At 43.0% G+C, this 22,530-nt stretch overlaps 1 protein-coding gene and 1 non-coding gene across 2 annotated transcripts in view; both read left to right on the forward strand.

Annotated features, from left to right (window-relative positions):
• KIF5B (kinesin family member 5B) overlaps positions 1 to 3,333 on the forward strand; it is a 39,064-nt gene extending 35,731 nt beyond the window's left edge. Inside the window, exon 26 of the mRNA XM_074358405.1 lies at positions 862 to 3,333. The gene's annotated coding sequence lies outside the window, so the exon portion shown is untranslated. The remainder of the gene's footprint in view (positions 1 to 861) is intronic.
• Positions 3,334 to 10,363: 7,030 nt separating this feature from the next.
• On the forward strand, positions 10,364 to 10,471 carry LOC123618003 (U6 spliceosomal RNA). Its single transcript, XR_006726343.1, has one exon. It is a non-coding gene; the product is annotated as a U6 spliceosomal RNA (small nuclear RNA).
• Positions 10,472 to 22,530: the final 12,059 nt, after the last annotated feature.

A 22,530-nucleotide genomic window follows, 5' to 3' on the forward strand; every position in this document is an offset into this window, starting at 1 on the left:
CGAGCTGGGCGCCCAGGCCCAGAAGCAGCTGTGACCGGCTCATCGCGGCCAGCTGTATTTCCCTGCTGGGCCAAAGGGCGGTGGTTGTTCCTTTCTAAAGTCTTCCATCAGTCGTAAGCCATCCTTGCGGGGTGTATGGTCTTTGTGATACGCTGTTGGAAAGGTAAATGCCTTGTAGAGATTATTAAGTTATTTTTTAATTATTAAGAAAAACATTTCAAAACACTGGGTTTATTCTGGGGGAGAGACGGCAGTGTGTTTATAGCACCGGTACTCTTAGTGCCCAGTTCTGCATGGCTGGCTCTCGCGCCTCGCGCAGTGCTTTGGGCAGGCTGGGGTTCTCCACACGCGCAGGTCAGGGGCCACTGAACACGGATGCCTCCAGGTAGCGGCTGCTGGGGTGGTTTATTTTACTGTCACTTTCCCGACCACATGGGCCTCTTGCTGACCCCTCCCACCCCCTTTTGTCTTTCACAGCTGTCATGTAAGTCACATTGCTAGTTAGCGGGCCTTGGCTTAATGTCACAGACTGTCTACTAGGCTTCTGTTTTATTACCTTTTTTTTCTTTTTTAAAGGCACATCATTCATAGCTCACTCAGCTCTTGGGGAGAAAACACAAGTGCAGGGCTGACCTCCTTTCAGTGTCGCACTGTCCTTACACAGCTCTGTTAGGAGGCAAATAAAAGGGAAAGAAATCATTTAGTGTTGCCGTCTTTTTGATGTGGGGGAAAGTGGTCGAAGCTGTTGGCTAAATGTTTTTAAACTAACGTATATTTTATTTCATTCTTTTCATGATTATCTCAAATACAGGTTTTATATAAATAAAAATATTTTCTCTCTGTGCTCTCTTCTGTCTTCAGGTGTTGAAAGTAATTGAAGTATGAAGACATACGATCGCACAGTCACTCAGTGGCTGTAGCCTCTACCCCTGGGAACTAGAGAATAGAACTTCTCCTTAGTGTGTAAATGGCACCTGGCCTGTGCAGCTGTCTCCTACCCACTCTTCTTGTAAGCTCTGCTGCTTCCCGACACAACTAGAGTGCACTTTTGGCATCTTAGGAGGGAGAACGACAGTTTACAACTGTGGCCCTATTTATTACACAGTTTGTCCTTCATGTCTTAAATTTAGTCCTCACTGTGCCAAGCTGACTGTACCACATAGGACTGTGCTTTTTGTACTTGGTTTTTTGTGTGTTTATTTTTTAATCTCAGTTTAAGTTACCTAGCTGCTACTTACTCCTTGTTTTTCTTTTCTTATTAAAATAATATCTTCCTTATTTGGGGGAAAATGGAACACTTAGATTAAATGTCTTAAATTTTACCACTTAACACTATATCCCAACAAATTGTACCAGGTCAGTACTGTACTTTCAGATCCCTTGAAATGATTTCACAGTTAAAATTATCTGTATCATCTCTGAGTTTGCTTCTGAAAACTACCCTTTGAGCACTGAAAAGTTCAAAACTGCCTAACTAGACATTTAAAAGTGAGCAAGGCTACTTAATTATCTCATGAAATTCCTGTTGCTGAATTGTCTTGAATAGAAATATTTTACAGAATCAAAAGCAAATTTCTTGCTTTTGTTTAAGAAAGACTTTGGAAAAGAAATTTATTTCTCTTCTTCCCAGTGCTGTAATCCACATAGTTTGATGGCGTGAGATCACCCTGCTTCGTTCTGATCAGCCTGCTAATTAAGATATGACTGGATGGATATTAATTTGTCACCTTAATATAGTGAAATGAACTAAGATGTTATAGGATTAAACAGTTTTATATTGTTGGTACTATATTGGTTGGTCTAAATTTATAGCCTATGGAACTTGAGAAAAAATGTTGGAAGGACAGGACAGACACATGGTGAATCTATAAATACATAGGTAAATTTTGTTCTGAAATCCATGAGGTGTTTTTAACCTGCTACACTAAGTCATACACTATAATTTATTTCTTATTTAGTCTAGAAATAGTAAATTGTTTGCAAGTCACTAATAATCCTCAAATTACTTACTTGGCGGTAGCCCATAATTTTGTAGTTAAGTGTACCTGTTTTTGCCACTTCTTCCTCAGATGATTAAACTAAGTCAACAGTTTATTTTAGAAGCTATGAAAGTAATAAGGAAAGATTTCAATATTTGTTTCATCAACTAGGGGGCGGGGGGTAACTGCAACCATGTCAGAGAAGTTTGCAGAGAATAGGGATTTAAAGTTACTCAGCAGAGAAAGTTGGAAAGTGCTGTGTTAGGATATGAGTGGCAGAATTAACTTTTTTGAAAAAGTTTTATATACAGATGTTTGTATTAAATTTGGAGCCATAGTCAGAAGACTCGGATCATAATTGGCTTATTTTTCTATTTCCTTATCTATTGTAATTTCCACTTTTATAATAATTTTGATTTAAAAGATAAACTTATTTATTTTTTTAACAGTCAAAAATCCTTGCTGTTAGTCTGTAACCTTTAAAATGATCATATTGTTTTTAGGATTGATCAAAAGAAACACTCCAGAAATTGAGCTGAAACTGTGTTGTGCGGGAAGATTGGAATAACGCAGTTAACTAAAAAGTGCTACCGCCTGTTTCTGATGATAGTTTTCTAAATGGAGAAGTATTTGGCTGCATTCACACAGATATTTATATTTTGTTTTCAAATGAAAGCTTTCTTCTTTGGCAATACCCTTAAGTGAATCAGAAATGTTTTCTCGTCTGAATGTGACAGTTTCATTCTTCTGAGATTTACCACGGGTATCGGTGCTGTGTAACTGCAGATTGTAACAAGCATGTGGCCCAGAATACACATGTTAGGGTTTTTTAAATATCTCAATGGTTCTTTTCTATCTTTAATTTCAAACTTTCACAAAATGTACAAAGAATTCCATAAATTTGTTTTCCTTAAACTACTTTTGCTATGGTAGGTCATTAAACACAGCATTTACTCTTATAAATGAAAATTTCTGATCATCTGGAACGTTGACACTTATTTCAGTTTGCAGTGTCCTTTTTTTTTTTTTTTTTTGACTGAATATATTAATGTTCCTCTAAATGGTATGGATAAATGGTTCAGAAGAGAAACTCAGTGAAATAAAAGTAATATTTATTCATGGTGATCAATTAAATTATTTGCCTAATTTAAGAGAACTACTGCGCATAACTCTCAATTTGACATGAGGTGATGGGAAAGGGTCTGAGTCTGCCTGTGGAATATGTTGGTTTCTTTTCAGTGCTTGAAGATACATTCACAGACAACTGGTTTGGGAAGACACCATATAATTTTAAGTTAACCTGCATGCTGTAAATGTGTTTTATGTTTAAATAAAGAGGAAATGTTTTTTGAAATGTAATGACTTTCTTAAAACGTACTCAGCAAAGAGTTGGGTTGAGTCTGACTCGGTGGCCTTCTGTCTTGACAGAAGGGTGACTAGTCTGCCATGCTCATGTGTGCTTTGTCTCCTCGTGTACTGCGTGCTCTTTGCATGTCAAGTATGACGTGCGCAGGGTGAAGAGTTAAGAGTCAGATATGAGTTGCCAGTCTCACTCACGTAATTTCACTTTAGTCTAATGGTTCTGTTCATCTGAGTCTGATTGTTTTATTAATCTGTACAAGAAGTGTTCAGGCTTGTTTTTCGATTCTTCCTCAGTGGTCATGCAGGTCTAGCTGGAGAAAACTAAAAATCTCTTCTAAATTCTAGCAATGATTGGCTTTTTAATCATACGTAAAAGCATTTTTTTAATTATGTGTATATATACATATTTTTAATTGAAGTATACTCAGTTTACAACATTGTGTCAATTTCTGGTGTACAGCACAATGCTTCAGTCATACACGAACATAGATATATTCATTTTCATATTCTTTTTCACCATAAGGTACTACAGAATATTAAATACAGTTCCCTGTACTGCACAATATAAATTTGTTTATCTATTTTATATACAGTAGTTAGTATCTGCAAATCTCAAACTCCCAATTTATTGCTCCCCCACCTTATAACCATAAGTTTGTTTTCTATGTGAGTCTCTGTTTTATAAATAAGTTTGTCTTTTTTTTTTTTATAGATTCCACATATGAGTGATACATGGTATTTGTCTTTCTCTTTCTGACTTACTTCACTTAACATGATCATCTCCAGGTCCATCCATGTTGCTGCAAATGGCTTTATTTTATTCTTTTTTATGGCTGAGCAGTATTCCATTGTATAAATATACCACAACTCCTTTATCAAGTCATCTGTCGATGGACATTTAGGTTGTCTCCATGTCTTGGCTATTGTAAATAGGGCTGCTATGAACATTGGGGTGCATGTATCTTTTTGAATTAAGCTTCCCTCTGGATATATGCCTAGGAGTGGGATTAGTGGGTCATATGGTAAGTCTGTTTTTAGTTTTTTAAGGAATCTCTATACTGTCCTTTGTAGTGACTGCACCAAACTGCATTCCCACCAACAGTGTACGAGGGTTCCCTGTTCTCCACACCCTCTCCAGCATTTATCATTTGCAGACTTTTGAATGATGGCCATTCTGACTGGTGTGAGGTGATACCTCATTGTAGTTTTGATTTGTGTTTCTCTGATAATTAGCTATATTGAGCATCCAAAAGAGTGAAGAGGAGGGAATATATAAATGCATTAAAATTTTTTTATTGAAGTACGGTCAGTTTACAATGTTGTGAAAGCATTTTTAATCATATATACAAGCAGATGGAGTAAACAGTGAAGATCTGAGAAACTGCCCCTTGGTTTCCTCGGTCACCGCCTCGAGGCTCACTAACCTCCCCTCACCCTGAGTTCGGCCTCTGCCCGCCCTGCTCCTTCTGCAGCAGTCCCAGATAGCAGATGCTTCTGTTCCTATTTCAGTGTGTATTTTTAAATACATCTTAAAACACATATCAAATACCATTATTACACCCCCCAAAATTTTGTACACAACATTTCCATTTTATTAAATAATTTGAATCAAAACTTGACTAAAAACCATATGTTGCAATAGAACCTCCTTTGTCTTTCTCAGTCAGTTTTTCCCTGTAATTAATTTATGAAGAAGGTGGGTTGTTGTACCTACAGAGTTTCCCATGTTTTGCTGATTGTATCCCTTTGGTGACATTTAACATGATCCTTTGTAAAGTTTGTTTGGGGTCCACAGACTTGATCAGATGCAGGTTTTTGTTCTGTTTTGGCAGAGGGGGCAATTTGCCTCAGGATGGTGGTGAATTTCCCCCATCACGAGGCACCAGTGTCTGGTCGTCTCACCAGGTAATAAAAGCCACCGCTGATGATCAGTGCTTAGGTCCATCAATTTATTAGGGGTTACAGACAGGCAGGCAGTGTTCTAATTTGATTATTCTGTTTGTCAGAGAAACACGCCTTCGTCTGTGTGGTCACTCGGTGGTGTTTACTCTGTATGGGAAAGACAGGATAAGTGACTGTTTCTTCCTTTTTATTTGCAGGTTTCAAAATGAGTTTGCCTGCCTTCTATCTTCCCGTGATGACCAGTTACTTGTTTTTTTTATTATTATTATCGGATTATCTTCTAATTGTGTTCTATAAGCCTCCAAACCATTTTTTCCTGGAGAAGTTTAATGGAAATGAAGAAAGTTTTTGTAATTGAGGTGTCGTTGATTTACAGTGCTGTGTTAGCAGAGTGATTCAGTTACATACTCTTTTTCATTATTGGTTATTATAGGCTATTGAATATAGTGTGCTGTGCTAGGGTGGGACCTAACTGTTGGAAACAAAATCCTAAGGATTATCTCCCGCAGCGCGGGGAAGTGTGTCCTACCGGGGCCCCCTGCGTGCTGGCCGCTTCCAGCTTCCTGCGAGCCCAGCTCATTAGCTTAGCAGCGGCCGCGGGGCGTCCTGAGGGAGGGCCGGACATGCAGGTGTCTTCAGGCTATTGGGACAGGTCAGGAGAGCTAACATGGCCCCAGGGCAGAATTGTGGAGGGGTGTTGTTTGCTGCGTGTGATTGCGAGCCTCTTTGGTCCTCTTATAATCCAGGAAGAGCACGTTGTTACCATTTCAGCTGGTGGACGTGGGAAGGGGGCACGGCAGCTTCAGAGGCTCCCGTCTGGCCTCTGGGACGGCCCGGGTCCCACGAGGCAGACATGGCAGCTACTGAGGATGCCGGGTTTTACACAGAGACAGAAGAATGCCCACCGCGTGGGCACAGAGCACGTGGAGTTGTACTGTGAGCACTTACATACACGTGTACACGTGGCCGGCACCCGGTCTGGAACCGCGCCCCTGTGTGCTCCCCACCTGGTGATGCTCCCGGTCTCCTGGAGTCAGTGCCAGATCCCTGTCCGGCAGCCCTCTCTCAGGATACTTGGGTCTTCCCTTACCCCAGGCACCTGAGTAAATGGGGGACTTGTACCGTCTGACTTGCCGTGTTGTCCCAGGGTGCCCCCTCCTGGAGACCCAGCCTCCCCACTCAGTGTGTTTGGGGTTGGCAAACTGACTCAGTACCTGGGCAAGGGCTCGTGACCTCATTGGAGCAGCTGCCCTCGGCTTCCTTCTTCCATCGGTGATGCTCCGATGGGAAGGGCAGAATGGTGTTCTTGTTGGCTACCCACCTGTGTCACCCCTCCTAGACGAGCTGTGTTCTGTTGGCCGTGTCTGTAACCCCTGGGTCCAGTCCCCCGGCTGCCATCCCAGCCCTGCTGCACATTATGTCGTTGCGCCCTGTCTCCTGGTAGCTGGGCCTCACCACCTGCCTGTACTGTTGGTGGGTGGGATTTTGTTATTTCTGTTGCTGTCAACTACTGGGTTCTGGAACAGCCTCATCTGCCATCAGCCCTGCCTTACAGAGGAGGGCCACCCGCTGAACTTCGTGCCCTGACCCAGTGATCAGTGACATGGTGGTTGTCATGCCCCCAGTGTGTGATGAAGATGCTTCACTGTTTTCTTCCCCCAGAACCGTGACCCCAGTCTGGTCATGAGAAAAACATGAGACCAGATGAACAGTCTGCAGCATGACTGACAGCACTCGTCCCAAGTGTAAGGTCGTGGGAAACCGGGAAAGACCAACCTGCGAACACTCGGAGACTTGGGAGACTTGGGAGACTAAATGCAGCGTGTCCTGGGTTGGACCCTGGAGCAGTCAAAGCCAATCGGTGGGAAAGCTGGTGAAGCCTTAACAGGAGGGGCCGGTTAGCTTCTTAGTTGTGATGAAGGTACGGTGGTGATGTGAGGTGGTACCGTTGGGGGAGACTGGGTAGAGGGTCTAAGGTGATTCTCTTATCTTTGCCACTTTCCCATAAGTTAAAATTATTCCAAAATAGAAGGTTTATGTACTCATTTGACAGAGGACACACCAGCAGTAACATTTTGGGAACTGGAGAGCAAAGCTCAGCAGACCCCAGACTCCTCAGCCAGCAGTGGGGAACGCTGAGGAGCGGCCCGGAGGCCCCCCACGTGGTCATGAGTGTGACCTCCGGTTCCTCTGGACGTAGGAGTGGGAGTGGGTGGAAGCAGGATTAGCTGAAAGTCCATCTTGGCCTTTCGGTTTGAGCCACAGGTACCCTCTCCAGCATCCAGCATGAGCCTGTTTATTGTCTAGAAAGCGTGAAATGGGGTCAGTTGAGGGTGGGGTGACAAACTAGAAGTGTGCCAAGTACCAATTTGTTGCCTCTCCAGATCTGCCCTTCATTGCTGTTAGGGTTGAACTGTGTACCCCGCAAAAGTCGTGTTGAAGTCCTAACCCCCAATACGCAGAGAGTGACCTTACTTGGAAATGGTCTTTTCAGAGATGGTCAAGTGAAAGGTCATCAGGGTGGCTCCTGCCAGTGGGACTGGGGTCCTTATGAAGGAGACACTTGACAGAGGGAAGGTGGTGGGAGCAGACACAGGGAGGAGACGGACCTGCCTGCAAGCCAAGGAGAGGGGCTGCGGCAGATCCTTCCCTCTCAGTCCTCTGAAGGAGCCGGCCCTGACAACAGCCTGGTTTTGGACTTGCAGCCTCCAGAGCTGTGAGACCATCCATTTCTGTCACGTCACCTAGTCTGTGGCGCTGGGTTCAGCAGCCCCAGCAGACTAATAGGACTGCTGACGCGCAATGAGCTGGACCCCCTAAGCATTTCTCCTTTTTTCTGAGCTCTGGCGTGCTTCAGTTTGCCTCTTCTTGATAATACCATCCAGTTGTCAGCGGCAGGGTGGTGGCCAGCATACACAGTCCCTTAGTGGGTGTGCAGCCCTGGCCACGTGACCGCCTCTCACAGGAGGTGGGCTCCCAAACTCCTGACTCCTGCTGTGAGGTGCCCTCCATCCTGGGAGAGGCATTTCCTGCCCACCTGTCCTGTGGTGGGGGGCAGAGGACAGCCTTTGTCCACTTGGATCCTGAGGCATTTCCTTCTTCCCAGCTGCAGCCATGGCCTTGACTTGGCCTGACTGCAGCCCCGAGGGATGCTTCCCGCTTGCCTGGAGACCAGTCCAGCTCTAGCCTGGGAGCCCCAGCAGGCCTCCCCACCATCCAGTGGGCTGCAGCCACACCCTCTGCAGCGAGATGTGAGTCCCAGACTCAGGAGGCCCCTCCGAGTCTGCTCCTGCCCGGGCGCTCGCCCACAGCCCTGCAGTGTGCTGTGAAGGGCTCTGTGCTCATTTATAGCTGATCTCCTTGGACCTTGATGATACAGAGGCTATGTGAACGTTTATAATTTATTATAATATTAGAATATTTAGAACCTCAAAACTTTTTATTTGGTTACCTGAATGCTGGCAACCAGGCTTATGCCTTCCAGCCAGGAGATTAGAAGATTCTTCTGTGAAAAGTTTGACAGCTGATACAGGCAGTACCCAAGGAAGCGCAGTTTCAGGAATGCCACAGTCAACAGTCCTACTTGTAGGAACCAGCTGCCTCCAGTCAGCCTCATCATGTCCCCATCTTAAACATGTGCAGACAGGCAGAGATCTAACAATTTATATCCTCAATATAATCAATAATAATATATCCTCAATATAAGAAACTATCACATATTCTCAAAGTTTTGAAATAGTAAAAAAAAAAAAAAGTTTGTCTCCACTAAAAAATAAAACAACCCAAAGGAGACATGAGAAAGAAATATTCAAAAAACCAAGTCTTGAAAATAGAAATGAAAAACTTGATAGGTTAGAAGATGAAGTTCAGAAAATTGCCCACAAAGTCATGTACATAAAAGTTGGAAAATAGGAAAGAAGAAATTAGAAGACCAGAACACCAGGCCTCAGATCTGAATAATAAGCATCTCATAAAGAGAGACAGAGAAAGTCATCAATGAAATAATTCAAGAAAATGTAACTGAAGTTCATCAGTTTCCAATGCCCAGAACAGTGGATAAAAGCAAACTGATGCTAAGGTACATAATTGTGAAATTTCGGTACAAAGAAGACCCAAAAAACCCAACAGGAGTCCTATAATCCGAAGGTATCAAACAACACTGCAAATTAGAAGAGATGGATCAGTACCTTCAAAATTCGGAAAGAAAATGGTCTCAAACCTCAACTGGTATAAATGCAGGTAAAATTAAAAGGTTTCCAGACATGCAAGTTCTCAAAAAATCTGCCTATGTTTCCTTTATTGGGAAGCTCTTGCTTAACCAAATGAGGAATTTACCTCAGAGAGAGGAAGGTGGGGGAATCACCAAGGTGACTGCGTTGGGAACCACTGGGCCAGATGGAGGCGACCAGAGGTGTGTTTCCAAGACGAAGCAGAGTGACTGATGTGTTTGAAGACTTTGAGGGAAAAGTTACGTAACTGAAGAGGAGTTCAGCACTGACTAAATGATTGTACAGGGGAAAAGGGCATACTGATTCGAAAAAGAATCCTAAGATGAGCAAGAAAGGAAAAGTCCCTATGTGGCTCAGCTGTGATTGGCACGTTTCATCATCCTAGTCATGGAAATGTGGATTAGTCACTAAATACACTGTGTGACCATATGAGAGGCAGAGGAGTTGGGGTGGAGGGTGTTGATGGTAGTGAAAGAGGGTTCAGTCAGCGTCTTCCACAGTGATAAGACAACGGGTAACACTTCACCATGACTGATGAACAAGTAGCAGAGATTTGGAGATGGGGGCAAAAATCAAGGTCACTGCTTCTTGCAAGTGGGAAGGAGATAAAGTGGGGCTGGAGACCACTGTGTGGTTTTCTTCTGGGTGGGGAGGACCACTGTTTTTGAAACAAGTTTCCCAGAGCGTGTTCGTTTTCAGGGCTCAGTTTGTTTTCTATCATCAGTGGCTCTGAGGAAGGCTTCGGAAGCTAGTCCCAGTTTCCTGACCTAACCTAGGATTCAGCCTGCTCACTTATAGAACAAACATTTGAAAACCTCGAAGTGACTCTTAGATCTCTTGTTCTGTGATTCTGTGATGTCAAGTAATCTTGAGTTATAAATGTAACATCTGGTGCTCACTTCAGCAACACACATGCTAAAAATTGGAGCAGTACAGAAAAGGTGAACACGGCCCCTGCACAAGAGTGACGTGCAGATTCACAAAGTGTTTAATACTTTTTAGTAAAATGTTCCTCTGAGTTGATGTATCATCTGAAGGGTTTGTTTATTTTAAATTAAGCCTTCATGAACCCTAATTCAAAAAGACACCAGCACCCCAATGTTCATAGCAGCACTATTTACAATAGCCAAGTCATGGAAACAGCCTAAATGTCCATTGACAGATGATTGGATAAAGAAGCTGTGGTATATTTATACAATGGAATACTATTCAGCCATAAAAACGACAACATAACGCCATTTGCAGCAACATGGATGTCCCTGGAGAATGTCATTCTAAGTGAAGTAAGCCAAAAAGAGAAAGAAAAATACCATATGAGATTGCTCATATGTAGAATCTAAAAAAAAAAAAAGACAAATGAACATAAATATAAAACAGAAAGAGACTCACAGACATAGAATACTAATTTGTGGTTGCCAAGGGGGTGGCAGGTGGGAAGGCACAGACTGAGAGTTCAAAATTTGTAGATACTGACAGGTATATACAGAATAGATAAACAAGATTATACTGTACAGCACAGGGAAATATATACAAGATCTTGTAATAGCTTGTGGTGAAAAAGAATGTGAAAATGAGTATGTGTATATTCATGTATGGCTGGAAATTGATGCAACATTGTAAACTGACTGTAACTCAATAAAATACAAAAAATAATTAATAAATTAAGCCTTCATGATCACTGACTACATGAAAACAAATTGAGTTCTCTCAAACTGAAATAAGGAGTTATTGAAAGTACTTCTTCATTAAATGAATGCTTCTGAATTTTGAAGATTTAGAAGTGGGTTTTTTCATTGTGGTAAAATACACATAAAATTTTCCACCTTAACCATTTTTAAATGTACAGTTCAGTAGTGCTGGAAGAAAAGGTTTTTGGTTTTTGGTTTTTTTTTTTTTTGAAGTAAAGTCAGTTACATTGTGTCGGTCCTGGTGTACAACGTACTGTTTCAGTCATACATCCCTATATTCGTTTTCATATGTTTTGGGGTTTTTTCAAATGTACACAGAAATTAGCTGAGGACTGGAAGTATTTGTGCCATGATCTACACTGAAACATTTCATGTTCTTCAGTTCCTATTAGCTTAATGGAATGATGTTATAAACTTGGAACTGTTTCCACTCCAGGTAAAATCAGAACCGATGACAACTATTTAAGATATTTAAGAAATTCACTCATTTTCTTCACCCGCTTTACAGCTGAGAGCATTGGAAATGAAAAATGAAAAGTACTGCAACTAAATCCGAGAGATCCCTAATAAGTGCCCACTGTTTCCTGAGAGATGGACAAGACATCGCCAGTACGAGCTGCAGAAAACACCCACGTTAACATCTTGGATATATTATTTTCTTGCTGAATAAAAGTGAGGCGCATGGCTTTTCTGTACAATAACTGGAATTGTGCACGGCCCCCTCCATGCTGCTCTGAAAATGAACTTTTGTTTTATGCAGATGTAGGCGAATTAGAATGAACAAAAGGCGCACATTTTTTTAAGGCTGAGAACATTCAACTGGGAATGAAAAACGGATTTTTCTCCCAGTGGACCGGAGACCAGATGTAAAGGTTTCGCAGTGGGCCGACTGGAAGCCGACCTGAGGCCTTTCTGCTGCCCCCTCTTTGGAAGCAACTGCCCACCGGCAGGAACTTTCTAAATGCCCCTGACAGGGTCCCGACACTGCCCCTCTGGAGGAGTAAATGGGAGAAGCCAGCTCGGCTCTCTAGTCCCTCCGGCCCCGTCTGGGTGGTGAGGGCCAGCCTCTCCCACCCCAAGGTCGGAGCCCCTGCTGGAGGAGGAGACCCAGGCTCAGGACGGCCGATGAGAAGATGCTTGGGGATTCAGGAATGCTGAGGTCCAGATTCCTGAGCCTGGACACAGGCTACCATCAGAGTCTTCCTACCCCCACCCCAAACACACCCCAGAGCCTGAATTCACTCCGAGGTCCGACAAGGGCTCCACTGAGAACTCCAGCCAGCACCCCGACTATGCCTTCAGTGGCCACGGGTGTTGGTCACAGCGCAGAAGTGTCGCACCTCTGCCCTGTCCAGTTCCCACTTTGTTCTCCACTCTGACCTGCGTCACTTCCCTACCCCGGCCCCCTGCCCCGGACTCCTTTCTCCGTCCCTTAAACTTGGATGTCCCCACGGCTCTTCCTGCAGTGCCTGCCTTCTGACGTGCACTCCTATGGTTTTAATTGAACTCCAAAATCTGCTTCTCATCCTCATCTCTCCCATAAACTTCTAACTTATGTATCCAGCTGCTCACAACCACGTACACTTGAAGGCCTACAGACACCTGCAGTTCAACACGTCCAGAAGTGAACTGAAAAAAACCCAGACGTGTGTGAATAAAGTCCACAGTTTCTGACTTGAAATCCTTGGGGACAAATGTTTTATGGAATTTGGAGTTTTTCAGAATTTAGAAAAGGTAATACACAGTAAATAAATAACAGCGCCAGGGAGGTCTAGCCAGTACCTTGTAACCAAACATGGTTTTTCTCTTCAAAATGCACCATTATTCACATTGTGAGCACACAAAGGCTAAAAAAAGTCTCATGTCAGTCGAAGTCATGTTTTGTTACCCAAAGAGTTGCCCCATACTTAGAAAAAACTTAGTTTCCAGAGCTTTTTAGATCTTGGGATTGCGAATAAGTGATTATTGAACTTCATCACAATGACATTAAAGGGCTAATACCCCAATATACGTGGAGCTCTTTGAAATTAGTAAGAAAAAGAAAGATGAAAACCTAGAAGGAAAATGGACCCAGGACACTAATAGACCTTCAAAGAGCATTTTCAGTGTCCAGCCACATTAACTGGGAGTTGCAAAGAAATGCATCTTGAAATAGTAAGGTATTTTCTGCTTATCAGACAAGCAGGGATGAAAATGAAGTTTGCAAAGGTGTAAGGAAATTGGCATTCACGTGAAATTAGTGAGTTGCTATTTGTGAAAACCTTAGGACACTTGCCCGGTAAGAACACAATAAGCTTTATATCAGCGTCTGTTAAATAAATATTAGTGGAAGTTTTCATGGATATAAACTTTTTCAAGACGACTTAGCAATAATCTGGGCCCAACCTTTATTAAGATTTTAAATGTGTATATCCTGTTAGGCGGCATTTTCAGTTCCAAGAACGTATTCTATCAAAATACAACCAACGTGCAAACGTATATTGTGTAGAAAGATGTTCACAGAATCCCTGCGGTGATGAAATCTGGAAACAACACTGCCATCTTTGATGGTGTGTTTCTGCTCAGGCCAGGCTGGTAGGAAGACGGCTCCTACAATTTTAGCATCACTTTCAGACACGTCAGTACCCAGAGGAGGAAGAGTGTCTTCCTGCAGCTGTCTTTTAGGAGCAGAGAAGCTTTTCCCAGAAGCCTCCCTGCAGACTTTCTCCTGTCCGTTAGGCAGACCCAGGGTCCATGAACATTCCCAAACCAGTTCCCGGCAAAGGGAATGGCGTTACTCTATCTTGGGACCATTAAGATGCTTAAAAATTACTGAGGATCCCAAAGAGCTTTTGTTAATGGGTTTTTTTAATCGATCAGGAGAATGTCTAAATCATTATAATTTTAAAATGGCAACAATAAACCCATGACATGTTAGCCTAAGCTAACATAGCAGTATTTTCTAAAGCAAAAACACTTTTTAAATAAAAATGGATATATTTAAAGTGCACAACGTGAAGACTGGATGACCGTATACCCAGTGAAGTACGACTGCAGCCAAGCTAACTTGCATGTCTGCTCACACAGTCCCTTTGACGGAGTCATGAGGGCACCTGGCATCTATGCTCCTGGCTTCAGTGCAGGGTTATTACCTGCAGTCACCACGCCATGCGCTGATCCCCAGACTCACTCACCCTGCACAGCTGCGACTCTGTACCCTCCCCACTGCCGCCACCTCCCGTTCCTGGGAACCGCCACTCTACTCTCTGCTTCTGTGTGTTTGACTTTTTTAGATTCCACACAGAAGTGAGATCACATGGTTCTTTTCTCTCTGTGTCTGGCTTATTTCACTCAGCATAACGTCCTCCAGGATCATCCGTGTTGTCGCAAATGGCAGGATCCCTTCTCTCTCGCTCTTTTTTTTGTTTTTTAATTTATTGAAGTTCAGTCAGTTTACACATGTCAATTTCTGGTGCACAACATAATGCTTCAGTCATCCATATATGTACATATATTTCTTTTCATTATAGGTCACTACAAAGTACTGAATATAGTTCCCTGTGCTATACAGTAGAAACTTGGTTTATTTTATATATAGTAGTTTGTATCTGCAAATCTCGAACTCCCAGTTTAGCCCTTCCCACTCCCTTCCCTCCTGGTAGCCATAAGTCTGTTTTCTATGTCTGTGAATCTGTCTGTTTTGTAAATAAGTTCATGTGTGCCATTTTTTTTGGATTCCACATATGAGTGATATCATGGTATTTTTCTTTCTCTGTCTGGCTTACTTCACTTAGAATGACGATCGCCAGGTTCATCTATGTTGCTGCAAATGGCATTATGTTGTCTTTTTATGGCTGAGTAGTATTCCATTGTATAAATATACCACATCTTCTTTATCCAGTCATCTGTTGATGGACATTTAGGTTGTTTCCCCCTCCTTTTTTATGCATGAGTAACATTCCACTGCCTGGACTACCACTCAGCCATAGAAAGAAGGCCCTATTGACTGGGCCCTGCCCTCCGCTCCACCCTCATCTCCCACTCTCTGCCCTTGCTCACTGCCCTGCAGTGCACAGACCTTTCTGTTTTCAAACATGCCTGGCAGTTTCCCCTCTGAGCCTTTGCGCTTCCCTCCTCTCTGCCTGCAACCCACGTGGGGCTTCTCAAGGCTGACTCTCCCCTCACTCAGCTCCCAGCTTAAATGCAGGTGTTTCCCAAGTGCCCGTCCCAATCACTGTCGCATCTTATTTCAGACTTTTGAGCCCCTACTGCATGACAGGCCATGTGCCAAGTGCTGGGGATACAGCGGTGACCAAGGCAGACTAGCACCCCTGCTTCCACGGGGCTCACACACTCGTGGTTGTCTTCACAGCACTAACCACTCCGGCGATGACCTTGTTCATCTTCTCATTGCTTATTTCATAGGCTCGTCCCTTCAGCTCTGTGTATCAAGTAAAAGAGTTAGAAATCACCCAAATGCCCAAGAGTAGGAGTTAGTTATTAAAAGTGACCCTTCATCTTTACAGGGCCATACTTCTCTTTGGAAGGATGAGCTAGACCTGTGTGTACTGCCATGGAAAGACGACCCAAGAATACAGGCCATCCCAGCGCCCTTGGTAGCACCCCCCAACCCCCGCCCAGACCCTTGGCTCCACCACAGCATGTGGTTCGACCGTCTGGGCCCAACGTGTCTCTGGGCTCGGGAGAGCTAGGCCGTCCCCTCCCGCTGTCACTACATAGACAGGCCGGCCACATGCCCCGAGTTTTACCTCCTCCTGCTCCTTCTGGACTTGGATAAAGCCACACGGCAGGGAAGGGGTTCTGGCCTCGCACCAGGCCGCACAAGAGGACAGGTGATGCAGTTTGGAAGTGTGGGGGGTTAACGCCCTGTGGGAGATTCCGGCCCTCGTTGCTTCAAAAGGCTCTTCTTGGTGCGGTTTGTGTCTATTCATATTTGTCCAATTAGAAATTAATAGAAAAATTCAAAGTATGTTTTCACTGGTTTTAAACATCAGTACAAACTCATTATATGGAAACATGCATAGCATATTTTATATGAAAACAAAGATGGCTTTGCTTGACGCTTTGCAGGTCTCTCTAATATCTGGTTGAACAGAAAGCTCTTTTCTCACATCTGCTGCTGCATTCACTCTGCTGTGATGTCTTGTTTTGGTTTAAGTTTATGAAGACAGTCTGGCCCCATACAGCTGTGTAGTTGCAAAAGGGAGACAAAGCTTTTTCAGGTAACTGGGTGCTCCTTTCTGATACCAGACTTGACAAGTAGCGGCTTCTGAAAGGGTCACTGCCGTGTTGAAGCTGAAACCGTGACAATGAACTCTGTGTACTTCACTATGTGAAAACCCAGCATTCATTCACACTCTGGGGAGATATTTCACCCATTCATGAAACCGATCTTGCAGACCCTGAAAGGGTCGTGGGGATCCCCACAGGTCCATGGACCACACTTTGTGAAGTGATGATTTATTTATTTACTTGTTTACAGTTGGCTTCTCCTACCCCTACCCTTTAGCAAGTAAGCTTCACAGAAATCTTGTTTATCTTGTATCCCACGCACTTTCTTTTTAATTTTTTTTTATTTTTTGTATATGTATATTTTTATTGACGTATAATCAGTACAATGTTGGGTCAATTGCTGGCAAACAGCACAGCGCTTCAGTCATACATGGACATACATAGAGTCGTTTTCATATTTTTTCACCATAAGTTACTACAAGATACTGAGTATAGTTCCCTGTGCTGTACAGTATGAACTTGTTTATCTATTTTATATATAGTAGTACCTGCAAATCTCGAACTCCCAATTTATCCCTCCCCACCCCCTCCCTTGCACTTAGAACAATGTCTAGCTCATCGTGGGTACTCGGTAACCACTAGCTCAGTGAATGAACCTCAGCTGGTCTGTTAGAGGCGGCCCATAAAGTTTTCTCACCACTTCCCAGGGCTGGTTCCTGGTGCTACCGGACCTTGAGATTACATTAACTTACTTCCCTAGGATTTTAAAAATCAATGTCATAAAAATAAATTAATTTAAAACTAGCTGTCAGATGCACAAAGTTTGCCCCCAAAAAACAGATGGTAACTTTCAATAATAAATATTTCCATAAACACTCAAGTGTTTATGCACATCACACTGTGAGCAGCATTGGTTTGAGTAAATTTGTGTAACACTGATTTTCCTACTGCCCTCAACAGCACAGATCGCAAATTACAGAACACTGCACAGTGAGTGAAAATCGTATCTAAATATGTGACTGTTCCCGGAAAGCTGGATCATTGTTTTCTGTTAATTTTGTTGTGTTCTATAGATGTTGGACAGTGCCCAAATCTGGGTCAGACTCACAGTGGGCAGGTGTCTTCTCCATAAGAGAGGAAAAACTGGTAAAATAAGTGAGGCCAGCCAAGAGATTTTGGGACCCGACAGTCCTGGCATGTTGTACAGATGAGAGCTGAGGGTGCATGACTCATATCTAGGCACTGGTATCAAGGGCGGTAATCATTTTAACAGCGGATGGCTTTAGAAACTTCTGAAAACAAATAGTGTCATGCTGCCAAAATTAAGTGCAGATGAATATATGCAGGTGTTCACTATTATTAAATAGTGTTTACTATTATTCACATAACAGCGAAGCTGTGATTCACATCGCTCCCCTGGGATTGAGTTTGAAAGCATATTATCTTCAGGTTCGTGGTTTCACTGCACGGTACACAGGAGTCTCTCTCGTACCTACTAGTCTATGTGCTCGGTTAGTATCCTGCTTAAGGTCTTTGTTCATTGTGGTTCCGTTTACTGTTCTAAATTCCAAATCAGCCCGAATCACAAAGATGAATGAATAACAATTGTCAGCTGCCACTGGAAGTCAAACCACTGGAGGTTTGGGAACATGTAAATTTTTTCATGAATCTTTCCAGTTTCCAACCAGATGTTTGGCATCCAGTGGCCACAGCCAGATCATTTCACGTTTCTTCCTTACCCTACCTCAGCCTCACCTCGGTTTAGACTATTCCTGCAAAGAATGGTCCTGGAGCTGCCACTTCATTAAGTGCAGCTTGCTTTGTTCATTTTCCCAGTTATTAAAAATAACTTATTTGTAAGAGTTCTTGGTTGCAAGCAACAGAAATAGATTCTGGCTAACAAGCAGAATAGAAGGCTATTAGGGGCTCAGGAACACAAGAGGAGGAGGAAGACCAGACTTGGGAAAGGGCAGGGATCAAGGAAGTCCCAGCCCCCCCACAGGGCCACCACCATGCTGAGACTGTCCTCCCAAAGGTCCGCTAGTCCTGTGGCGGTGCCTGCAGGGCTGAGTCCTCCTGGCTCCGTCAGTGAGGGGCGATGAAGGAGCCCCACCCTCCTGCCACGACTCCTCCCGGAGGGACAGCGATGATTCCCCATAAGAAAACTGGGATATTACAAGGAAGTGCGGTGATGCTGGACATCCAAAACCCCGCATATGTCTGCTATCAATAACATGCAGAGTTTGTTCAAATTAGAAAATAAGGCGTCTTTATTGTGGAAAAATCATATTTGTCTTTCTGCACGTTTTCCCTAAAATTGGGATTATATGGGACATACTGTTTATAACCAACTTTTTTCACCTGAAAATGTATTGTGATTATTTTCCTTGCCATTAACTGTTCATCTGCAACATGATTTTCAAGGCCAGTGTGGTCTTTCTTCTCTATACTTATTTTAAGTCACTTAGGCAATTTCTGTTTTCCTTTTCACCATCGTAAATAATGCCAGGCTGAGCGCACGCTGCTTTCCCCCGTTTGGCTTACGCAGGTGGATGCCTCCCCACACATCCAGCCCTGTGCCAGGTGCCTCCTGTGCGTTTTCTCATTTCCTCCTCACTGCGTCCCGTGGTGAATCCTGGTATGACAGCCGTTTTACAGATGAGGCCATGCTGCCTAGAGGCTGTAAATACCTCACCCAAGGTCCCACAGCCGCTGGCGGTCACCACTTAACCTGCGGGTCACATGGGGCAGGTGCAGAACCACCCTGTCAACCCAGGCTTGCCTGACTCCACGGCTCAGGCTCAAACCTCTTACCTTCCTTCTCGGGTGGAAGTCATTGGGTAATCCTCAGATATTTCCTTAGGATAATAAATCAGGAGATGTGGGTCTGAGGGAGGAAACGCTTTTGATACCTTCTGTCAACTACTGTCCTGAAAGTTTACACCAACACATACTGTCCCCCTTCCCTCACCCCCCCAAAATAGACTAAAGTGCCTATTTTCTCACACCCTTGGCCCAAACCTCATGGGTATCATCTTCATTAGAGAACCTTTGCCAATGTAGCTTATGGACCATAAGGTATCTTGGTTTTTATTTGTTAATTTTTTATTGAGGTATAGTTGATATATAATATATGTTACAGGTGTACAATGTAGTGATTCACAATTTATCTTGTTTTGTTTTGTTTTGCTTTTAAAGGTTAGACTCCATTTATAGTTATAAAATAGTCCCCATGTTGTACAGTACAACCTGGTAGTTTATTTTATACCTAATAGTTTGTACCTCTTAATCCTCTTCCCTGATATTGCCCCTCCCTCCTTCCCTCTTCCCACTGGTAACCACTAGTTTGTTCTCCATATCTGTGAGTCCATTTCTTTTTGTTATATTCACTACTTTGTTGTATTTTTTAGATTCCATATGTAAGTGACATCATGAAGTGTTTGTCTTTCTCTGTCTGGCTTATTTCACCTCACATAATGCCCCCCAGGTCCATCCATGTTGCTGCAAATGGCATGAGTTCATTCTTTTTCATGGCTGCGTAGTATTCCATTGTATATAAATACACACATCTTCTTTATCCAGTCATCTGTCAATGGACATATAGGTTGTTTCCATGTCTTGGCTATTGTAAATAGTGTTCTTTGAACACTGGAGTGCATGTATCTTTTCAAGTTAGAGTTCCCTCCAAATATAGGCCCAGAAGTGGGATTGCTGGATCGTATGGTAAGTCTGTTTCTTAGTTTTTGAGGAATCTCCATAGTGTTTTCCATAATGGCTGCACCAAACTACATTCCCACCAACAGTGTAGGAGGATTCCCTTTTCTCCACACCCTCTCCAGCATTTATCACTTGTGGACTTTTGAATGATGGCCATTCTGACTGGTGTGAGGTGATAACTTATTGTAGTTTTGATTTGCATTTCTCTGATAATTAGCAATATTGAGCATTTATTGGCCGTTTGTATATCTTCATTGGAGAATTGCTTGTTTAGGTGTTCTGTCCATTTTTGGATTGGGTTGTTTGGGTTTTTTTGTTATTAAGTTGTATGAGCTGTTTATGTATTCAGGTAATTAAGCCCTTGTCAGTCTCATCATTTGCGAATATTTTCTCCCATTCTGTAGGGGTTTTTTTTTTTTGTTTTGTTTTGCTTATAGTTTCCTTTGCTGCACAAAAGCTTGTTAATTAGGTCCAATTTGTTAATTTTTGCTTTCATTTCTATTGCCCGGGTAGACTGCCCTAGGAGAACACTGCTAAGATTTATATCAGAGAGCGTTTTGCCCATGTTTTCTTCTGGGAGGTTTCTCATGTCTTGTCTTCATAAGTCTTTAAGCCATTTTGAGTTTATTTTTGTGCATGATGTGAGGGAGTGTTCTAACTTCACTGATTTACATGCGGCCGTCCAGTTTTCCGCACTCGCTACATTTTATAGTTGTGTACCAATTACTCTGCTAGGAGCCGGGGACACAGCAGTGAACAAAACAGATGCCAGTCCACCAATCACCAGCCATTACCTTTTCAGGGCTTACATTCCACTGACACAGAGTAAACAACCATAAAACATAGCTACCATTGTAACATCCAGTCCTGACGACTCTCTCTAGAGTTTCCCTAGTGTAAATACCATGCCAACAAGCGTGTCTGCCCAACGGGCCCCCCAAGAGCGTTGCTCTGAACTTCAGTTTCAGCTGCCTAAGCAGGGCTGCCCGCCTCCCTGGGTTTTCCCCAGGTCCCCCCAGATGGATTCCTGGTCTCACACATAGGCTATGTTGAAAGTCAGATCACCCCAAATATATCCCTAGATTTGGTGAAAATAGTCCCATCTGCTTTCCCAGGAGTTAATTTTTTTTCTAGCCTTTTGCTTTTTAAAAAATTGTGAGGGGAGGGTATAGCTCAGTGGTAGTGTGTATGTTTAGCATGTGGGAGGTCCTGGGCTCAATCCCCAGTGCCTCCATTAAAAAATAAATAAATAAATAAACCTAATTACCTCCCCCTGCAAAAATAAAACTAAAGTGCAGCAAAAAACATAAATAAATAAATAAAATCACAAATGAAAAAAAACTTTTAAAAAAATTGTGACTCCAGTGGAGAGGGTATAGGTCAGTGGTAGACTGTATGCTTAGCATGCACGAGGTCCTGGGTTCAAACCCTGGTACCTCCATTTAAAATAAATAAATAAATAATATAAATAAATAAATAATATAAATAAATAAATTAATTAAATTAAATTAAATAAACTGAATTACCCCCCCCCCAGTTGTGATTCCAAAAATCTCCATTTGTCTGTGCCTTCAATACTTTTCTGACAATTTTCTGCTCCTCGGTAGGAAGAGCACACTTGATCTGGTCACAGGCACACTTGGCAGGCCCAGGGCCGGCAGGTGTGGGGCTCCATTCCAGGTGCTCCCACGAGAAGGGTCAGTCGCAGGGCACAAGCCCCTGGAAGTGGACCTGAGCACACGCCGCATGTGGGTTCTGGCGCTGCCCCACTTCTGGCTATAAAAGTAAACAAATCCAATCCCAGGGGCTCAGGGTAGCCTGGTCTTATGTCCTGTGGCTGTGTGGTAAGCTGGCCTAGGGCGGTGTGCCACATGCTAGACCGTTTTGACTGTCTCTATCCTCAGAAGAGGAAAAGAAACAGAAACTTAATTTTATTTATGGAGATTGGGAAGAACTCTCTCTGTGTTAAAAACATCGGCCCTTCTCACTGCAGTTCTTTGAGCTCCATATTTTCCCTACCCCCCTCCAGGGTTAGCTGGATTGCAAAGTTAAGTAAATGATTATGAAATAAAAACCAAACAAAATTGGCCCTAATCCTTTGTCATACATTTTGCAAATACCTTCCATTATTTTCATTTTCCTGTTAGTTTTATTTATGATATTAAAAAAAAAAATTTAGGGGGAGTGAGGAGGTAATTAGGTTTATTTTATTTTTATTTTTTATTTTTTTAATGGAGGGACTGGGGATTGAATCCAGGACCTTGTGCATGCTAAGCATGCACTCTACCACTCAGCCATACCCTCCCCCCACTTTTTTTTTTTAACTTGCAGATGGTTTTCCCTTTTTTGTCCCAAAATCTATCAGTCATTCCCATTATGGTTGTTTCCTTTGCTATTATATATAGAAATCCTTTCTACTTT

The sequence above is a fragment of the Camelus bactrianus genome, chromosome 35 (assembly GCF_048773025.1).
Source record: "Camelus bactrianus isolate YW-2024 breed Bactrian camel chromosome 35, ASM4877302v1, whole genome shotgun sequence".
Classification (NCBI taxonomy): Eukaryota; Metazoa; Chordata; class Mammalia; order Artiodactyla; family Camelidae; genus Camelus; species Camelus bactrianus.